Here is a 20619-nt window from a genome sequence, read left to right on the forward strand (position 1 = left end):
AGAAGGATCCATGGGAGGTCCAGTTAGAACTGGTCAGATGGACTCTTTAGGAAAGAGGTGTTCCTGCAGATTTTGTGTACTTACAGCTCAACAGGAGATCAGCCAACTGGCTAGGGCTAGACTGGCTACTGGGCTTTCCTTAATTAACAATGCAAAAGAAATGTTAAAAAAGTATGATTTAAAACTATCTGTTTTGCATTGTTTATTTAGAAGCGTGGGCAGCTCCCCAGCAACAAAATGAGCCCCTCCGCAGTGAAACTTGACCCCACACTGCCATCCCAGCAAAAAACGCACAGTAGCCAGTCCGGCCCTGCAACTGACCCTTGAAGTCCACATATCAGTCCTGGATACAAGTAAGTGTAGGTTTAGCCCCCAGAGGTCTCCTCACATGTCACAACAGCATATGCAGTCCTTCTGTCTTCAGCACATCGAGAGGTGTTCTGAAGCGGATACTGGGGTGCCACATTTCTGCCCAAAACTAGCCTTTGGGTGAGGGGAAACTGTTGGCCACTCTATAGCCAATAGGTTAAAAGTTCCTAGGGTTGACCCTACCACCTTTTGCAAATCCTCCTGTGTGTTGTACTATAAACTATCCCACAGTTCCCCTCTCTACCTAAAGCCAAAATGGCAGAACCTTTCTTCCCCTGTGCACAGCTTCTTGTGCCCACCCACAGATGTTTCTATGATAATGGGCATACCCTAGCTTGTGGGCACTTCAAACCAGTTCTTGTGTTGCTCCCCATCCCACTGATTTTGGAGGCAGGCTGGTTATGAAGAAAAAAGGAAGACAGCCTTAGGTGCGAGCCACATCGCCCAGTAGCAGGGTAGACTATATTTGAAGCTCAGGGAAGGAATGGACACAACCAGGCCAGGCCATCCTGTCCATGTAACAATCCTCCCCCCCACACTCAAGCCCTCTGTCCACTGGCTGGGAGTAATACACATCCCACCACAGGAGGCAGGTGGCACTGAACACTAGCAGAAAGACATTTTGTATTAGGCAGGAAAATTACATCTTCCTAAAAGTGCCATTTTTAAAATACTAATGCAAAATCCAACTTAACTAAGTTGGATTTTTAGGTTTCTATTTAAATGAGTTCTTGAACACATTTTCTAGCTACTTCCAAACAGAGGTTAAGCATTATATGGTGTTATGATTTGACACAGTGCCTTTCTAGGGGACAGCCAGCTTTGCCACAGGGCAAACGATTTTGGGGGGGTTTCAATGCCAGAACATGTAAAACCTAAGTGCATGTCCTTCTTTTTAATTTCCATGCACCCTGCCCATAGGGGAGACTTAGAAGTAATAAACAGGAAGGTTTAGGCCTGCCAAGAGGCTTATTTTGCTAGGACAAAATTAAATGGTAATTTAAAACTACACCACAGGCTGTGGAGGCAGGCCTGAGACATGTTTTACCAGCACTTTAGTGGGTGGCACAAGGAGTGCTGAAGGCCCACTAATGGCTTTTAGTTTACAGGCCCTAGGTACATGATGTACCATTTATTAGAGACTTGCATGTAAATTAAATATGCCAAATAGATGCAGGCAAATAGTGCCATGTTTTAGGGCGAGAGTACAAGCCCTTTAGCACCTGAGAATGTCAAGTCTAACAGCTCTTCAGTAAAGACGCTGAATATTTACCTTCAGCACTTTTTTTGAAGTTCTCCTCCTGTGCTCTTTGCATGTTATATAATTAGAAACATATGTGTCTGTGGGTCCGAGTCACAAGAAAATGCATACATTGACGTCTGGATATTTGCAGCCTTGCATGGCAGTACATTGAAGAATTTATGGAATTATCAAAGGTTTAATAGGTTTACTCTCGATACATTTGGCAATGGTAGGTTTCGAATGGCACCCCTGGAAATTTGTGAATTCCATTTGCGTATGTGTATATTTGTTCACACAAAAATCACCAAGCAGATGCAAACACACTTGCTAACTTTTAAACTTCGACTTTGCGCAGAGACTTAATATGTGTCCCAGTGGTGAATCCCACAAACTCACAGGGCAATCCAAAGTACAGAAATATCGTTGTGTTTACTGCTGTAAATTCAAAAAGTGATGATGCACACATAAAAAGGCTGTTTATGTGTGTAAGCTAAACCTAAGCACACATACACCAATGATCTTTGTTATAGGTGTGTGCATCGTTTCTTACTGAAGGGTGGGTTTTGATGAAGACCCAGAAATGCATGTTATATGACAATTCCCTTTTAAATGCAACCAGCAATAGAAAATTACATATCACTGATGATATAATTGATACTAAACACTTTGGGGCAGAAATACAAATCCCTTTCAGAGGCGCAACTAGAGCCAAATTTCGCGGGAGGAGGGCTGAATCTTTAAGCAACATGCAGAGTGGAGCTGCAGGGGCTCTTAGAAGGGGTGAAACAACAGCAAGACCTCGTTAACATGCAAATGGTCTTTTAAAGTCCTGTGAAGTGCTCGGGTGTGGCTGTGTGTGTGCCCGGGAAGCTGTCTCATCCCGGACTGCCACACACAACGGGGGGGGGGGAAGGGGTGTGGGTCTAAAGCCCTTTGAGTCCAATGGGTGTTGTGTGCCTGGTCCCTTGTGCCACCAGTGGTTCACTTTTCGGGACTCATCGGTGGCGCATTTCACTGCCCCATATGTACAAGGACAGGAAAAGCTACCATGCGTGACTTTTCCTGTCCTTGTAAATCCCTTTACATGTAACACTTTGCGTGAAAGGGCGTTCCATGGGTGTTGCTGTGAGTGTTCCTATGCAAAACCCATGAAACCTGACACATTTCCAGGTTTACGAGGAATCGTAAATCTGGAAATGTGTTAGAATTCTACGCTATCCTAGGGGTGGCGTAGCTAGGCGCAACGAGGAGAAATGTTTTAATTTCTCCTCATTTTTTAGGTCTCTCTAGAGCCAGTGCATGCGCTGGTCTGGCGAGACATTTAGTAAGCTGGTTTATAAAGTGCTACCAAAGGCGGCCACCAGCTTGCTATTAGGCGCACAAGCACACGCGCCTCGCTCCACCTCTCCAATGTTGTTCCTGATCTCTTTCACTTTCAACTTTCACACACTCGCACACAACACCCATTCGTGCCCATCAGCTTGTTATTTTATTCAGTGGTGGGTCAGTGGTAGCGGGGTGATCCCTGTGAAAGCCAGAGGAACGCCGAAGGCCAGGTGCCCGCTGCAGTCGGACAGCAGGCTCGGAACGAGCCCCTGTAAGCGCATGGTTCCGTGAACAGCTGACGCCCCGGCCGTCTTTGATGACAAGCACGGGGTCGTCGCGCGGTCAGTGTTTTCTATTCTGTGACTTGAATCCTGTTCCCCCGAGCAGCAGTTACAGCTCTAACCGAGGAGCGATCTGTACTCCACACCACACACATCCGCCTCAGCTCCCACACGCCTGAGTGGAAGCCGTGGTCTTTTATTTGGAGATGCTAGAGATGTGCAGATGGCCCGGTGAACTGCGGCTTGGCAGTGATAAGATACCTTTCCTTCTTCTATTGACTTGTCTGTCCGGCTCCCCCAGACTGCATGCTCGAGCCAGGGTCACTTCTGCCGCGCCTGGCTCCCCGGGTCAGAAGGCAGTGTTTCTCACCGAGCGCCGCTCTTTCCCCTTCCGACTGCTCTAGATTACAGATTATACTGGATTTGTTCCAAGGAGAGGTCGGCGCGAGGGACTGTGAGCCGAAGACCAGCAGCTGGGGACGCCTTTCATTTTCTGTTTCTGAATGATTTTCTTTTCTTCCGGAATTAGGTGTTTATTCTTTAACCCTACTCGAGATTCCAGGTTTTATTTCCTCATCCAGTTTGCAAAACTTGACGTAGGCTATTTACCTACGGGATATAGAGGTGTGCATTGCTTTAGGTTGCTGTCATACAATGATGTCATTAGCGTACCTGTTAGATTGGAGGGATTGAAAAATATCGTTGTCTTCCTTTCTGCATCCCTCCTGTTTTAGACAAGCATTGAGCAGTACTCACCACTGCCAAACCAATCATTATCATGCAAGTGAGTAAGTGATGATGAGGCATGAGTGTAGATTGTGTTTGATAGATCTTTCATCAGTCACCCTCAACCTTCTCACCTACAGTTATTTTTGAATTCTGTTTGACTCGTTCACTTGAGGATGATGCTGGTGTGTCACAGTGGGAGAGGAGGATGGGTTACATTATGCTATGCCATCCCCCCTTTCTAGGGTACTCCGCTGCTGCAGAAAGAGGTATTTACAGTTTTTTAAGCTTTTTAGCTGATTGCAAGCGTGCCGCTTTTAATGATAAAGAGGTAGCTTACGTGGCCCGTTAACTGAATGGCGGCAAAGACTATGTTTTCTCTTTGTCTTGAGTACTTTTTGTTTTTAATCGCTAGAAACAGGTGCTCTGGCACATTGCAAAACAGAAGTGCTAAAAGAGGTCACGTCACGTTTTGCTCCATGTCTCACAAAAAACATCTGAGAAGCCTGGGATGAACTGAATGATTCTCTAACGGTCTTGCTACCATCAAGAGATAGAGTGGGTGCTTCCCCCAATGTATACTCTTGCCTCCTACAGTGAAGACATGGAGAGTATTTTCCTCCAGTTGATATTTGTCTCCTATTGGCAGTGCTTTTAATGGGCCGGTACTATCCGGTACTAAGTACCAGCACTTTTTTTATTTTGAGAGGGAGAGTACCTGCGCTTCTCAATAATAATGCAATACTTTTAATTTGAGAGTACCTGAACTAATCAGAAACAAGCAGGTACTCTGGCACAGAGTACCTGCACTTCTGTTTTTCCATTTCAAGCACTGCCTATTGGTGAAAGTTGGAGTGTTTTTTTCGTCTTAAAGTATGTGCCAATCTTCTGTAGATGAAGTTGTAATTTTTTGCACAAAGGATGGCGAGTTTCATGTAAATGAAGGTTGAAGTGAGTGTTTTGTTGTTCAAGGAATATGCACATTTTCTCTAGACGTGGTGTGGAAAGCGTTTTTTCTAGTGTGCTGCATTTGAGAACAGCAGTTGGCGCTTCATACCAGAAATGAACTTCCGTCCCAAAACGGCAGGCAAGAATGGATAGTAGTGGGCTAACCTACTACAGGTGAGAACTATCATGGGTGCCTCCTTCGGTGATAGGCTGGACTACCACAGGCAATGGTGGCTTTAAGTCTTAACTCCAACAGGTCATGTGTCCATCAGGCAAGTTCTGGAGTTTAACCCCTCAGGCGATTGTTAGAATGGCTGATTCCATGTAGCAATGAACTTTCTTCCTAATTGAGAGTAGGGTAAAATAGGTGTTCAATGCATATCATGTGCCCAACTCCTACAGACAACAGCAGGAGTAAGTTGAAACTCCTGCGGTGCTTGTTGCCTTCTTTGGGGAAGTGCCATGTTCCTGATGAGGACTGTTTAGGTGGCTGCTTTAAGGTTAAGTTGCTTCTACTGTGGTTGGTCTTTCATGTTGGGTGTTATTCTAAAGCAGAGGTCTTCAAACATTTTTGCTCTGAACCCCCCTTAAGCAAAATGTTTTGAGGTCGGGCCCCCCTCCAAAACTTTGTTTATGAATTTGGGGGAGCGGGAGGGACATGGCTATGTTTAGGGGCAGACACCCTCCCCCGCAAACAATTAATCACAGGGCTAAATAAACAGTATTTACAACACTTGTGCCTCAGTAGGTACTGGAACTCTAACAAAATAATGGCACTCCTAGGTACCATTCAGAAAAAAATTAAAATACTGAAAGACCTAATTAGCCGCCAGATGCAATTAATGCTGTCCACAATGAGTCACGAATATGTCCACCATATGTGTTTTTGAGAAAATATATCAATTTCCTTAGTGCACAATAACAGACACATGAAACACTTGATTCACTGAACATAATAAAAAATGAGCAAAGTGTCCCCACTGAAACAGTAGGGACAAGGAAAAGAAAACAACATCCTTTGACGTCAGCAACTTTAACAAGCAAACTAACAACATGGGGACATTGAAAGTAACATTAAGGCCAGTAGACTACTAAAGATGATTTCTTGTAGTTGTTCCTTTTGAGAAACACACATGTAGAAGGAAAATGTAAAGACTTGGCAGACTATTTTCATACAAAAATAGTAAAGATTTTAAATACCCTGCCCCAGATTACCATGAGAGCAGAGCCTAGCAGTTTGGTAGGGAGACCCCCGGACAGTCTAGAAACTTTTGGACCAGTATCGATGGATGAGGTTCTTAAAGCCTTGGCGTCTGTCAAGAGTGGTTCTCCTCGGGATTTAGTTCCCATGAGGATTTTAAAACAGGTCGCCTCCTCCATTGCTAAACCTTTAACCGATTTAGTCAATGCCTCATTGGGGTCTGGTGTGGTTCCGCCGAGCTGGAAGGAAGCAGTAGTAAAAGCTCTCCTAAAAAACCCCAACCTAGATCGCCTTGACATGGCGAACTATAGGCCCATCTCTCTACTGCCTTGGCTTAGCAAAATCACGGAAAAGTTGGTGAATTTTCACCTATCCAACTTTCTGGAGTCCAATGGCCTACTGAGAAGTTCGCAAACTGGATTTCGTCCAGGCCAAGGCACGGACACCGCCCTACTGGCAGTCGTTGAGGAAGCAAGGAGCATTTTAGATTCAGGAGGATCAGTGGCCGTGATCCTCCTGGACCTCAGTGCAGCCTTTGACACTGTTAATCATCAAGTGCTACTTCAGCGAGTGTCAGAGGTCGGGGTGACGGGGAAGGCACTGAAATGGCTTCGATCTTTTCTCAGTGACCGGACCTATCAGGTATGGGAAGGTAGCGCACGTTCGGCATCTATCCACCTCCATTGTGGGGTACTGCAGGGCTCCTCCTTGAGTCCCACATTGTTTAATGTGTATATGGCCCCCTTGGAGGATGTGGTTGCTCCTTATAACATCAAAATCGTGAGTTACACCGACGATACGCAGTTGTTGTTTGCCCTTTCCCAGGCCACTGAAAGTCCCGACCAGCTGTACTCCTGCCTGTCCAAAGTTCACACATGGATGGGTGAGTCAGCATTAAAGCTGAACGGCTCAAAGACCGAAATTATGCTGTTGGGGCATAAAGGATCCCCACTCCCCGCGACGGTCTGGCCCAGCTGTTTGGGCTCACCTCCGAATCCTAAGGAGGTGATTAAGAGTCTGGGGATCTGGTTGGAGCAAGATCTCTCCTTCAGGACCCAGGCTACTAAAATGGCAGGTGTCTGCTTTGGCCTTCTCCGGTCTGTGCGCAAAGTGCTGCCCCTTCTTCCTTCGCTATCTCAGAAGCTTTTAATTCAGGGGCTGATTATATCAAGACTGGATTATAGCAATGCTATTTATCTGGGTGCCCCGGAGGCAACTTTGAATAAACTACAACAAATTAAAAATGCTGCAGCACGAGTACTTAAAAACATCCCCATGTCACGGTCGGCAAAACCGGCATTGAGGGCTTTGCACTGATTACCAGTGCGCGAAAGGGTGAAATTTAAATCCCTTTGTCTTGCGCACAAAAGTTTGCAGGGTACAGGTCCTCCTGTCCTGTAAAGTTTAGTTACACCTTATAAGGCCAGCAGAACCCTACGTTCGGATCAAAAACACCTGCTTAAGACCCCGAAAGTTAAAAAGGCCCTCACAGGGGGAATAAGATTTTCTGTGAATATCGCCGTGCTCTGGAACTCACTCCCCCTAAGCTTGCGTTCTGAAACCTGCCTCCTTCATTTTCGCAAGCATTTGAAAACACACCTTTTTGTTAACTGCTGACCCTGATTGCTCGCGACCACTACTTCTGTTCTGAAAAGCGCTGGGATGCTCCAGGGTAACTACGCGCTATATAAAACTGCACAAATAATAATAATAATAATGTACAGGTCTATGCTGCATGGACATTTATCTGCATTAACCCCACATTCGCTCATTTATTCCCCTGTTGCTCTCATAGTGTACATATGACATACCTACCAACCGTCTTCCATTTTTGATTTCCATAACCTCTTGCAATTTTCTATTTTCCTTTCCCATCCATAACATGTTCAATTCATCTTACTATTCTACCTCATGCCTCATCTTTTTCCACCTAAACCTCTGTCCACCTTCCTCCTCTTCCTGTCTTCATAGCCCTCCACCCCCCAACTCCTTAAGGCCCCAACTAATTCTAATAATATAGAATCACATGCACTTTGTTCCTTAAACAATCACTTCACTACCGACCCAAAAAGTAAATAGCAAACATTACAATTTATGAGGCCAATAGCTTTAACTTTTTCAAATGCCTGACCTTTACTGGGAAAACACAAAACACTTACTTACATCTGTTCTTATGTGTATGAAATGCAAACATCTGACAGAAACTCCCATGCAGCAGCGCCCACTTGCACATGGCTCCTCTCGTATACAAAAGACGCCAGTGATAATCCCCATTTGAGCTGTTTTGCTGTTTGAGTGGTGCCTGAACCCTGTATCGTGGGGGTTTCTGTCTATCACATTTCTGAATTCATAGCTTGACTGACATAGCTCAACATTCTGTCCCAACAGCTTGCAAGACCGGTCACTGCTATATGATCCTCAACTGGAAATACGATGCATACAATGGTATGCATTGCAGTGTTACCAGGGCAGAGGGCTTTGACTGAACCACGGCACCTGTCTGCGATAAAATCTGTGCGCCTCAGAGCCATCAGGGATGACTTGATAAGTGGCGCGCACTGCGTGCACTGTGCCTCGCACTCACCAGATTTCTTTTTAGGAAACCTCCTTGACCCTGCCAGCACATTCACCGACCCCTGCCCTCACTGTACTCTGGAATAAATGAAGACTGCCTGGAAATGCGGCATTTAAAGATTGCCACACTTCCAGGCCATCTTCATTTACATGCATCTGCAGAGGTATTCGCGCCCCCCTGGGAACCCATCCACGCCCCCCACACACCCACCCCAGGGGGGGGCCCCCCACAGTTTGAAGACCTTTGTTCTAAAGTAAAGAACTAAAGACTTCAAGACTGTCAAAGAACTTCAAGGGGCTCTCCAGTGAATGATGTCTCAATGCATCTCAAAACGCTAGCTGACATCAAACAAAGCAATGTTCTTAAATCCCTATTCTAAGTGATTCTCAGTGATGCAGGGCTGGACTTTTTTTTCTACACTGGATTGCCCTTTCGTTGCTAACCTCTCATACAGCTCTGCCATCTTCAGCTACCCCTCTGTTCATTAGTTAAAAAGATCTGAAAGAGGAACTATGATCTGGAATGGAAACATTTGAAAAATTATAACCTGGACTACCTAAGGGCACTGCACTGGCCTCCTATTGACTGTATACTATACAACTGCAGCATAACAGTACAGTAACCTATGAACTGTATCTGGATCCAGGGAAACATGTTGTTGGGGTTAGCACCTAATATCAGTCTGCCTGCACCAGTCTGCTCAGCTGATTTTTGTTAGGCTTATAATTAGTGCCTGGGCTCAGTTTCATGGTAAATTTACAAAGGTTGACCTCACAGGACTACTACTGATGTCAATAAAAACGAGGAGTGCCTTATGTAAAATTATTTACTGGAAACCTGCAGAGTTGACCAGGCTACTCTGCATAGCAAAGGTAATGGCTATAATTATGAAAAATGCAGATTCTCCTTGTTTGTCACTTAGGGGCTGATTTAGAATTTGGCAGATGGGGTACTCCATTGCAAACGTCTGCCAAACTCTTGTCCTGCCTAATTTTGAGATGGGCAAACGGTAAGCTTTCCGTTGACGGTGTCTCCATTGGCTCCTTTGACGGAAAGCTTACTTTGACAGAATAGAGGTAAAGCCATCACACCGCCCACTCTGCAGAAGACAGTGTGTTATGTTTTTTTCTGTCCATTACTGCTAGGATAAGCTTGGTGGTGAGAGACAGAAACAAGCATTGGCCTAGCCAATAGGTCTCGCCTTTGGGACCTTATAAGTGTTTAGCCATGCAACATTTGATGTTGTTGCACCGAGGATATTGTGCTGCATAACTAAATACTTATAAGGTCCCAAAAGCGAGTCCAATTGGCTATGCCAATGCTTGTTCCACTTTCAATGCGTGCTGCATTCTACAGCATGCATTGACAGAGAAAAAATGCCTGTAGTGATTGTTTTTGTGCTGGAAGGTGCCGCTTCCTGCACAACAACAATCTCCCCATGACTCGGGCATCCTTGCACCATGGTGCAAGGGTGCATGCACCGGCGCATTGGCAGCTGTTTGCGCGCCAGTGCAGGGGAGAGCACAGGAATGCAACATACTATTGTAAATATGTCGCATTTCTGTGCTATTTGAACCTTTCTCAGTCCTGATCAAAATATTTCTTACATTTTGCGCTTAGTAGATAAGACAGTTCTGTTTCCTTCCATTCTCTGTTGCCTCCATGCTTAGACCATCTCTGCACCCGCAGGTTTCAGCTTGTTAGCTGCCTAGATGGCATTCTTTTCATAGCTTAATGCCCTCTCTTACTTTGCGAAAAGCTTGATTATATTGCAAATCTTCTTAATCGCCTAGGCTTCCATTTAATCGACAAAACCCTGCCTGAACTCCTGCTCAAATACAAGAGTTCCTTGGCTTGTCAAGGACACCAGACTCGGGGGCCGCCAGTCAAAGTGGTAGAGAGAATAGTATCTAATTTCAATATCTTTCATTGAGAAAGACCACATAGACTGTCACAAGATAAATGTTCCAATAGCTGAAGGAAACCGACTCTAATAGCATTCGTGAGTATTTTTAATACTGTCAATGCTCTGATTTATTGGGTAAAGGCATCAAATAAGCTAACATGCTCATGTGAAGGTGCCAAATTCCTAGAATATTTTATACCATAACAGTCCCATTAATTGGCCATTGTAACCATGCCGGTCATCAGAGAAATTGATTCCCAAGTCCTACATTTTTAAAGCATGATAAACCCAATAAGTAAAGTAAGTAAGTAAATGTTTTTTTGTACAGTTTATTAAAACCATTACAAATGTATGTCACAAAACACATTTTTGTGGTGACAGTTTAAATCAAGATAAAAATCACGGTTTGAAATACAGACAGACATAAAGCATAGCCCCCTAAAACCATTCTGAATAAAAAAAATTAAACTGGTAATTTAAAGGCATGAGATTAGTTGCTGAACAAACATAATTGACCTAATTGGTTGCATACTTCGCAGCAAAGTGATTCCGACCAGGGAAGGACAGGTGCAGGGGTGTGCCGTGGAAAGTGCCAAGTGCAGGGATGATTCGATGGCCAAGAGCAGAGAAAACCTGCTAGGGGTCCTTACCCACTCTTCTTTTTTAGTTGTGCATATATACTGGATGAAACTCACACATTCTTTTGTGACGCTTAGAATATTAGAGGGAGTTGTGTAGTATGCGGTCTAGCTCCCCGTAGTCACGTGACCCAAGCGAGGTATCACGATGGGGGCGTGACGCGGGGGCGTTAGCAGAACGGCGATTACGAGAGACTGCCGAGTAGACCGACTCTCCCCTTGATAATTATAACTTAAATAAAGTTATGTTTAATGAGTCCCATAGTTCTTGTTCTCTGTTCCGTGGGGCATTACATCCAACCCCACAGTGGCGAGGCTGCCAGGGTTACGGCCCGGCGGCGGACAGGTAGGGGAGAGCCGGTGCTCACTTCAGGCGAGGCTGAGTGCTACTGGCGCGCTCCTCAGTGTCCCCGCTCATAGCGGCTTCCCCCTGCTGAGATGCTGCAGCGCTCCTTCCAGTGCGGTGCCCTGTTCGGCGCTTCAATCTCGGCATGCATCTCGGCGCACGGTGGACACCACGTGACCCACGCCATACTCATACTGCAAGCCTGTAGTGAATGAGCCACTTTAGTGGTCTGATGTCCTGTGATGACCCTCAATCACCATTGTGTACTGGCTTTAGTGTGCTATGTTACCTTAGCCTTAATGTAGGATGGTCTTGCATATGCCTATTTCTCTTCGGTTCTATACTCTTGCTGTTTTTCAGTAGAATAATCTTGCCAAAGAATAGAAGGTATGGGTTGTCGAGCTGCAGTGTTGTAGGTGATGGTGCACACATGTGCTCCATAGTGGATACTGAGGGATTAAGTGCATAGTGTTATTTGAGTTAGGTGAATTATGACTTTAGCCTATGGCTTTGACGTGGTCTAATATCACTCTATTTTCCACGTAGTAGAGGCCTATGCTTGGGCAACTCCATATTCTAAACTGCAGCCATCTTCTGCGCCTCTTTAGGTGAAAGGTTATATTTTAGTTTCCTTGTGTTGTTCACCAGCAGTGAACCAGAGAGGACCGGTCCTTATCAGAGGAATGTGCTCACTCGATGCCGGATTCATTGCAAAATGCTTGGCCAGCTGCTTGTTGTGCTGTCTTGGTACGAGGTGGTACAGGAATCCAGTGAGAACGGTAGGCCGAGTTTGCTAGAAACTTCGATGGAGAGCTGCATTCTATATTGTGTGGAGGAGTGTGGCTCAATGGTTAGAGCGGCAGACCCTGATGCAGAGTTCTGGCCAGGGACCAGGGTTCGATTCCTGCCTCGGTGGGGTCTCAGGCTCAATTTACCCGGACCTGTTAATTCTCGCCTCGGTGCCTATTCTAATCACGGGCCCCACACTGCAACTCTGGGCAATAGCTTGCTTAGCCTCCACACCGGCCCCAACAGCGCTAAGGATGCCTGGCTTCACCCTGGGGGTGCCCAGGAGTGGACACTTCACAGGGAAAGCCAGGAGGGGTTCCACAGCGGTGTGAGTATCAGCACCAGGAAGCCGAATAGGTGACCGTCTGGTGACAGTGCGCTCTATAAGTACCATGACATTTACATTTACATTTATATTAGAGAAAGGGGGGCCGAGAGAGGATGAGATGCTGGTCTGGTGGTTTTGGCGGTCTGATGATACATCACGGTGCAGACGTGCAGTTGTGTTTGTGGAACAGAGATAGGAAACGCTGAAGTTGGTGCCGCCGGATTGCAGGGACGGTATTCAGGACGGACTTCTGTGAATATTGAGATTAACTGGGAACTTATCATGGCTCCAGAATAATAATGTTGTTACTGGAAAACAGACTGGCCACACTATGTAACTGAAATGATTAAAGAGATTGTGCAATTACATCACGACTGTTCAGGCTAAGATTAACTGGACAAAGACTTATTAGTGGGTTTTGTACAAACCTTGCATTGATACAGGAATTGACATAAGATATGATACCATAAAAAGCCTTGAGAAAGCCCGAAGGGGGCGAAATGCGCGTCGGCTGTGGATCATAGCATTTGAAAAATAAAAGCTTGAAGTTCCTACACCGTGTGGTTTTTGGAAGTGGCTTCTGACCAAGGATATGGACTGTTACATAAACAAAAGGAATCCTACTCACAGTGGAAAGGGAAGGGTGTCTACCACAAGTGTGGGGACACACAGTGTTTTGTAAAATACCCCTCACACACCAACAGGCCCCTTGGTGTCATGCTTCATCATCGGGGTCTTCGCACCCCTCTAACGGGATGCGGCGTGCTGCGACCTACGACTACGTGGGAGCACTAAAGGTTGGACTATGTGTGGTGTGTGTGATGCAAGTGGTAGGGGTATTTAAATGTGAGTGGTGGGGTATGGTGAAGGTTTAAAAAGTACCTGGCTCGTGGGTGTATAGGAAAAAACTTTATTCACAACCCTGGGCTGGTACTATTAAAAGAAGTGCAGAGTGAGGTAGCTAACTGTCGTGACTATGGACAGTACCTCTGGTGTGCGTCGACATGTTTCGGAGCGTGTGCTCCTTCTTCAGGACAAGGGCACAACTTTCCCACCTTACTCACGTATTTCTATAAATTGTGTAAATAACCAAAAAGTGCGAGACTATATACAGTGACTTAATACTAAAATAAAGGCTATGATGTGCCTACAGCGGTTTGTGACCATGCATTTGCATGACCTACAAAGAGGAAAATTAATATGGTTACCCTCAGTAGGGTGGCTCATACAGGTGCAGTCACCTGGAGCACCACATTGCATATTAGCCCTGTAAAGGAAAAAGACAGACAAAACACACAACATAGATGAACACACAAAAAGTTGTTTGAAACATGTTGGTCATACTCATTGTGAAATGATGTCTTGCTTCATGAGCATTCTGGGACGTCTGGGGTTGATTGCTATTTTTGCAATCTAAAGGGACAAAGGATCGTTTTCAGTTTTTTACTCACTTTTTTGGATGGGAAATGGTGTTTCTGTTAACCAATACTCACAGACTCGGGACAAGTTCGCCTCCGTGCTACCCCACACGCTGCTCCGCTGGTATTGACTAGGGATGGCTGCCGCGCGCTATTTATGCTACGATTCCCTAAATGGTTCTGTAGTCATAGGCTAATTGTCGGACATACCTAATGCCCATACATGGGTAATCCGTTCAATTAGTAGACACACCATATATGGTATGTCCGGTGATGCGGATAGCGTAGGAGAAATGCCAGGTGTGGCTGTCAAGGATTAGAGGACGCATGCGCGAAAGATCTGTGGCTTGCGCATGCGTGCGGTAGCTGGGGTTTACAGCGTTCTTGTCGTTGGAGGGCGCATGCGCAAAAGATCCGTGGCTTGCGCATGCATGCGGTAGCTGGAGTTTACAGCGTTCTAGTCGTTTGGGAAGCGCATGCGCGTTTGTGAGGTGTCTGCATTCTGGAGCTGCATGCTGCGCTGTGTATTTCAAAAGGCATGCGTATTGGAATAATTCTACCAAGTGTGGTTGGGCAGTGATGTATTTCAAAATGATCGTTATAAGGACTTGAGTCGCGATATGAGGGCCTATAACGTGCTCTTATTTATTATTATTATTATTATTAATCGGGTTTTATAAAGCGCAAACAACCCGGAGGCCTCGTAGCGCTATGTACCGTCATACTAAGGAGAAAGGAGAAAAGATTAGTTGAAAAGGTAAGTTTTCAGATCCTTCCGAAATTTAAGAAGGCTGGGTTAGTAACGCTATTTGCAATTAGTTAAGGTTTAAACCAGCTGGACGAGATCCAAGGAGTTGGGGGGGCATGTCAGTCGGCCGCTTGATTATTGCTAGGGGCCTATTAATTATAAGGGTCGATGAATTACTGTGGGGGCATTGTAATTAACTGGTCAGTTGGCCCCAGGGGACATCATCATTCAGGCCATCGGTATGAGTGCCCAGACGGAACACCCACCGTTGTTCTTTCAAGGATATGGACTAACAGTAAAACGCTATAAATAGCGAAAGGATCAAAGTGACAATCTTGGAGGTGCACTGGTGTTCTATTGACTTTCAGATGAAAAGATGCCTAAGATCATGGTGAGGTGTTCCATGTATATCTAACTTTATCTAACTATGCTTTTATTTTCAGGTTCTATATGTATGTGTTGGTGATTGCTACAAATGTTTACTGTGATATTTAGTTATGTATTCTTCCTTGTCATTCTATTATCATGTAATAAAGGATCCTTGGAGTATATAATTTGTCTTTATTCCTTGTGAAGGAAGGTCAGGCCCCTTTTTTACCAAGTACTTACAGAGGGATGGGGGATTCCCCTCTAATGGGTAATTGTTGATACGGAAGGGAAATTGGCTCCCAGCAGGGATGTCTAAATTCTAATTATTCTATTCAATACATTGCTAGGAGGAGCATGCGCTGTGTACCTTCTCGGATGGGGAGGTGTTGTGATTTGCTGCATACCCTCTCGGATGGGGAGGTGTTGTGAGTTGTTGTTATTTGCGAGCTACTCTGCAATGGTCTTTTTGTTGTCAGAGTTTATTCCTTTCTTGGGTAAGTATTGTGAAATGTGGTGTCTTTCTGGATCCTGAGAAAGGATGTGGTAAGTAATGGCCTGGTGACTGACAGAAGCACCAAAACATACGGAAGAGTAGGTCATTACAAGGCCATGCGCCCAAGGGCAGTCACCACTGAGCCCGTGCTGACAGGATACCTGCCTCTGCACCTCACAGCACAATCGCCACAGGCAGCCACCTATAGGCTGCAGTACCAAGGGAGCCACAGCTGCATTTTGAGGCCGTGTGCAGTGAGCCTGCCCCCAGGTCTGCTTTCACGTGCTTCCCCCCTCACCTGTGGACAGATTGGCGTGCGCCACCCTCACGGTGCACCATTGGCGGGCAGCATCAAACATGGGACACTCACCCTATAGGATCCAGATCTCCCTTCTTGCGGCCAGGAACCACAAAGCCTCACCGTGGTCTCCCGCACTGACACGTGCCAGCCTGCGACCCTGGTAGCAGCGCCCTCCAAGCCCACACAGGGCCGCCCCGCCCTCAGGACCGCCAGTTGTGTCATCCGGGCCCTACAGGTGCTGTTAAGCACCACTGCAGTCCTCTTCACATGCACCATGTGTGCCCTGACCTTCTCCTTAACCAACCCCGTGTCCTTCCTGCCTAAGCCCGGGGAACCAGCCATAAAGCGGACCGATTGGAAGGGGTACTTCATGAATTACCTCTCAGTGTTGGAGGACGAGGGCGAAGAGGAATTCTCAAGCAAGCGGAGGAAGAAGATCCTACTACATAATTTGGGACCAGAGGGATTGCGTGTTTACAGCTGGTAAAAAAGACCAGGGCCTCCACCGACAACGATGTATACCAACATGCCCTCCAAGATCTGGACAGCCATTACCAGCCCATGATATGCACGGCCCTAGACCGTTACAACTTCTTCCAACGGAAGCAGGCTGAAGGAGAGTCAGTGGAGGACTATGTGGTGGCCCTCAAGAAGCCAGCCATTAACTGCAAGTTCGGCAACCTGCACGATGACCTCATACGGGATCAAACAATCATGCACTCCACCCACACGAGTGTCCAGGAAAAGCTCTGGGTAAGCGACGAAGCACCCCTTCCTGAGATCATCGCGATCGTGAAACGTGCGGAATTATCCAAACGATGCGCACTTGCAGCCAAGAAAGACACTGCACCACAAGCCACAGTGTGCAAGATCTCCGACCGCAAGGTTCCTTCGCCGAAGACCGCGAGGACTCAGTCTCCCCCAGCCAATCTACGTCCAGGAACAGAGGTCCCAGTTGCGCCCCTCCGGGGAAACAAGGTGCCTGTTACAGATGCGGCAGGCACTCCCACTTGGGTAACGACAAAATATGCCCGGCGTTCCACATCAAGTGCTCCTTCTGCAACATCACAGGACACTTCTGCAAGGTTTGCCGTCAGAGGCCCAGAAACTCAGCGGTCATATACATCCAAGACATCTCTGATGACCAGGAGGGGGCGGAGCCATCAGACCCGGATAATATCCTGTGTATCGAAGACCACATTCTGGGCCTAGGGGGTGGTCCTACATGGAAGGAACCCTCCTGGAAATTGTCCATAGGTGGCGTCTACGTTGTCATGGTGGTGGATTCAGGCTCGCCCTCCACCATCATCCAGAAACAGATTTGGGATTGAGACTTCGCGACGAGTGGTGGGCGATCATCTGCACCCACGGATGTCCATCCAGTCACTTACACAGGGGAAAGCATCCCCGTGGTAGGTTTTCGGCAGCTCCCGTTTGAATTCAAAGGACAGCACACCACAGCGAAATTGTACATGGCTAAAAAGGGCCCGTCAGTCCTAGGTTGGGGTGCCCAGGAGGCTCTTGGGATTCAGCTCAACCCCGGCAGCGACACGCAAATGCTTCTGATGATGACACACTCACGTCATCCTCACTCCAAGCAGAGTTCCCCCCTGTCTTCAGCGAGCAGATTGGGAAGATGTGCAAGTTCTCCCACAAGATCGTCCTAGAAGAAGGAGCGATACCTGTCGCCCACAAAGTCCGGAACATCCAGTTTAACTTCCGTGAAGTGGTACATCTAGAACTCAAGCACCTAGAAGACAGCGGCATCATCAAACCGATAGAATGCACCGAATGGCTCGCACCTCTCTGGTGGCGCGCAAACCAAGCGGGAAGATCCGCCTCTGTATCGTTGTTCACGAACAAAATAAGAATGTCATTGTGGAAGAATTTCCGTTACCAAAAATCAACGAATTGCTCGCCCAGACCAAAGGTATCAAATGGTTCTCTACCATCGACCTCAAAGCCGCTTACCACCAAGTGTCACTCCACCCGACATGCCGAAAACTTACATCCTTCATTACACCCTTTGGTGCTACAGGTTCAGAAGCATGCCCTTCGGGCTTGCCTCTGCAGTGGCTGTCTTCCAAAAACGTATGCACAATCTGTTCCAAGGGGTCTACGGTGTCCTCTACTTTCAAGACGAAATCCTCGTCATGGGGAAATTCAAAGCTGAACACGACGACATTCTACACACCGTTTTACACACGCTGGCAGCAAATGCCCCACGGCCAAATTAGAGAAATGCAAATTCGGTCTCCGCAAGGTCACATATCTGTGGCACGAAATCAGCGACACGGGCATCACCCCAAATCAGCGAATGTGGAGACCATCATTTCAGCCCCATCTCCGACAACCAACGACAACGTTCGCTCATTCCTGGGCCTGGCGGAGTTCTATGGTAAGTTTGTCAGGAACTTTACGAAGAAGACACACAACCTCCGCCAACTGCTCAAGGAAAGGAACAATTTCGTCTGGTCGGAGGAAACGGAAGCAGAATTCTCAGCCATCAAACAGGACATCTGCCGGGCTGTTCCTTTACATTGGTTCGACGGTGCTGCGTCCAGCATCCTCGCCACGGACGCTAGTGACAAAGGGCTGGGAGTGGTCTTCTCCCAGAAGGCGTCCGATGGCCCGAGACAACTGTGGGGTATGCGTCACGATCCCTCACCCCCAGTGAAGAGAAGTACAGTGTCATTGAGAAGGAAATGCTAGCAGTCATCTGGGCAATGGAGAAATTATCTCTGGGGGTCAAAATTCACACTCGCCACCGATCACAAACCCCTGATTAAGGTTCTTACATCCAGCGGCAATGTGCCTGCGACAACACGCATCGCTAAATTGACATCGGGTCTGTTGGACTTTGTCTATGATGTGGAATACATCCCGGGCCCGCAGAACAGAGTGGCGGACTTTCTGAGTTGAGCAGCAGCTAGGGAAGCCCCCGTCATGTCATCGAAGTGGGAAGAGTACAGTGTCGCCTTCATGACGGATCATGAGCACACGTCTGTGCCCAAGACTGGGCAGAAGCCAACAAGCAAGATACGGAACTCTCCCGGGTCAAGACATATGTCACACAAGGCTGGCCGGAAAAGAGGCACATCGAGAGGAACCTCAGAAAATACTGGGAACGCCGCGACAAACTCTCCATTGGAAGATTCAGTTTTCCTGCTACGAGGGGACAAGGTGGTGCCCCCGAAGGCGCTGCACGACCGCATTCTGCACATCAACCATGAAGGCTAACTGGGCATCATGAAAGCCAAAAGGTAGATAAAACCACTTTACTGGTGGCCAGCCATGGACATACAAGTGGAAAGGTTTGTGAGGGACTGCGACAACTGCGCCAAAGCGGACAAAACCCTGGTCACCATGAGGCCCCCCATGGGAGAGTTCTCCACTCCCAACAACCCCTGGGATGACCTATCCATCAACATTGTTGGCCCTATACTGGACACCTGGGGGACACCAAAACACCTCATTGTCATCGTGGACCGCTATTCCAAGTTGCCAGAAGTGGAGATTTGCAACTCAGTAGACTCCGATGCCATCATCACCTTCCTCGCCAACATCTTCCTGAGGGAGGGCATCCAAAAGTCCATCACCAGCAGCAATGGTTCCCAGTTCACGTCGACCAAATGGACGGCCTTCACCAATCGAAATGGAATCCGGACGAAGCACACCCCGGTTACCACCCAGCGGGTAACAGCCAAGTGGAACGTTTCAACCATGTAATAATGAGCTTGATCCAAGCTGCCATAGGCGCTGGAAAGAACTGGGAATCCGAGGTCAGGAGCACAGTATGGGCATACCACATCACTCCCACCTTGACAGGCTACAGCTAAGATCTTAAGAGGCAGAGAACCCTTCACCAGGGACAACACAGCATGGATGACAATGAGACTTCAGAGCAAATGGTCTCCAGTCATTGTCCGCAGCAACATAGCGAAGGCACAAAGCATCTACAAAGCACATTATGACAAAAGGAACCAGGTGCGGGACACCTCATTGGCAGAAGGAGAATGGGTCCGAGTCAAGAAGGGTCAATCAGGACTCAAAGGAGACAGCAAACTCAGTGAGCCCCTGCGGGTGGTGGAAGCTTACACCTGCTCTGCCTTGTTGAATGATGGTAAGGTCTGGTCCCAATCTGGAATGGCCAAGTGCAACAAGATCCTGCATGGGGCATGGGCGACAGCAAAGCGGAGGAAAGCCCCAACGTAACGGGAGCGGCTGCACCCCCTACAGACCATATGAGTGAGACCGGACCAGCCAGCATGGAGGGACAAGCACCTGGACAAACAACACCGGATCTGCCCAGCCAGGACGCCGATGATAGGTGCATCCTGGGTGAGACAACTTAACACCTGCCAGAGAGATGAAGAAGAAGACATAGGGCCATACGGACCCTGCGGAAGAAAAGAGCAAGAGACCAGAATGCACACCCGAAGGGGTTGTGTGGTGAAGCTACCGAAACACATCAGTGACTTTCAGTTGTGAAGCCATCTCTTTCTTTCTCTCTCTTTCTCTCTCACTTTCTCTCTCTCTCTTTCTCTCTCTCTCTCTCTCTCGCTCTCTCTTTCTTGTTCTTCCCCCACGCCTGTGGGCACAGCTTCAGTTGTT

At 47.2% G+C, this 20619-nt stretch overlaps 1 protein-coding gene across 1 annotated transcript in view; it reads right to left on the reverse strand.

Moving 5' to 3' along the window:
- Positions 1-20619, reverse strand: part of LOC144770367 (CD209 antigen-like protein C) — a 218353-nt gene that overhangs the window by 185689 nt on the left and 12045 nt on the right. The window lies entirely within an intron of this gene.

This window comes from Lissotriton helveticus, chromosome 7 (genome assembly GCF_964261635.1).
Source record: "Lissotriton helveticus chromosome 7, aLisHel1.1, whole genome shotgun sequence".
NCBI lineage: Eukaryota > Metazoa > Chordata > Amphibia > Caudata > Salamandridae > Lissotriton > Lissotriton helveticus.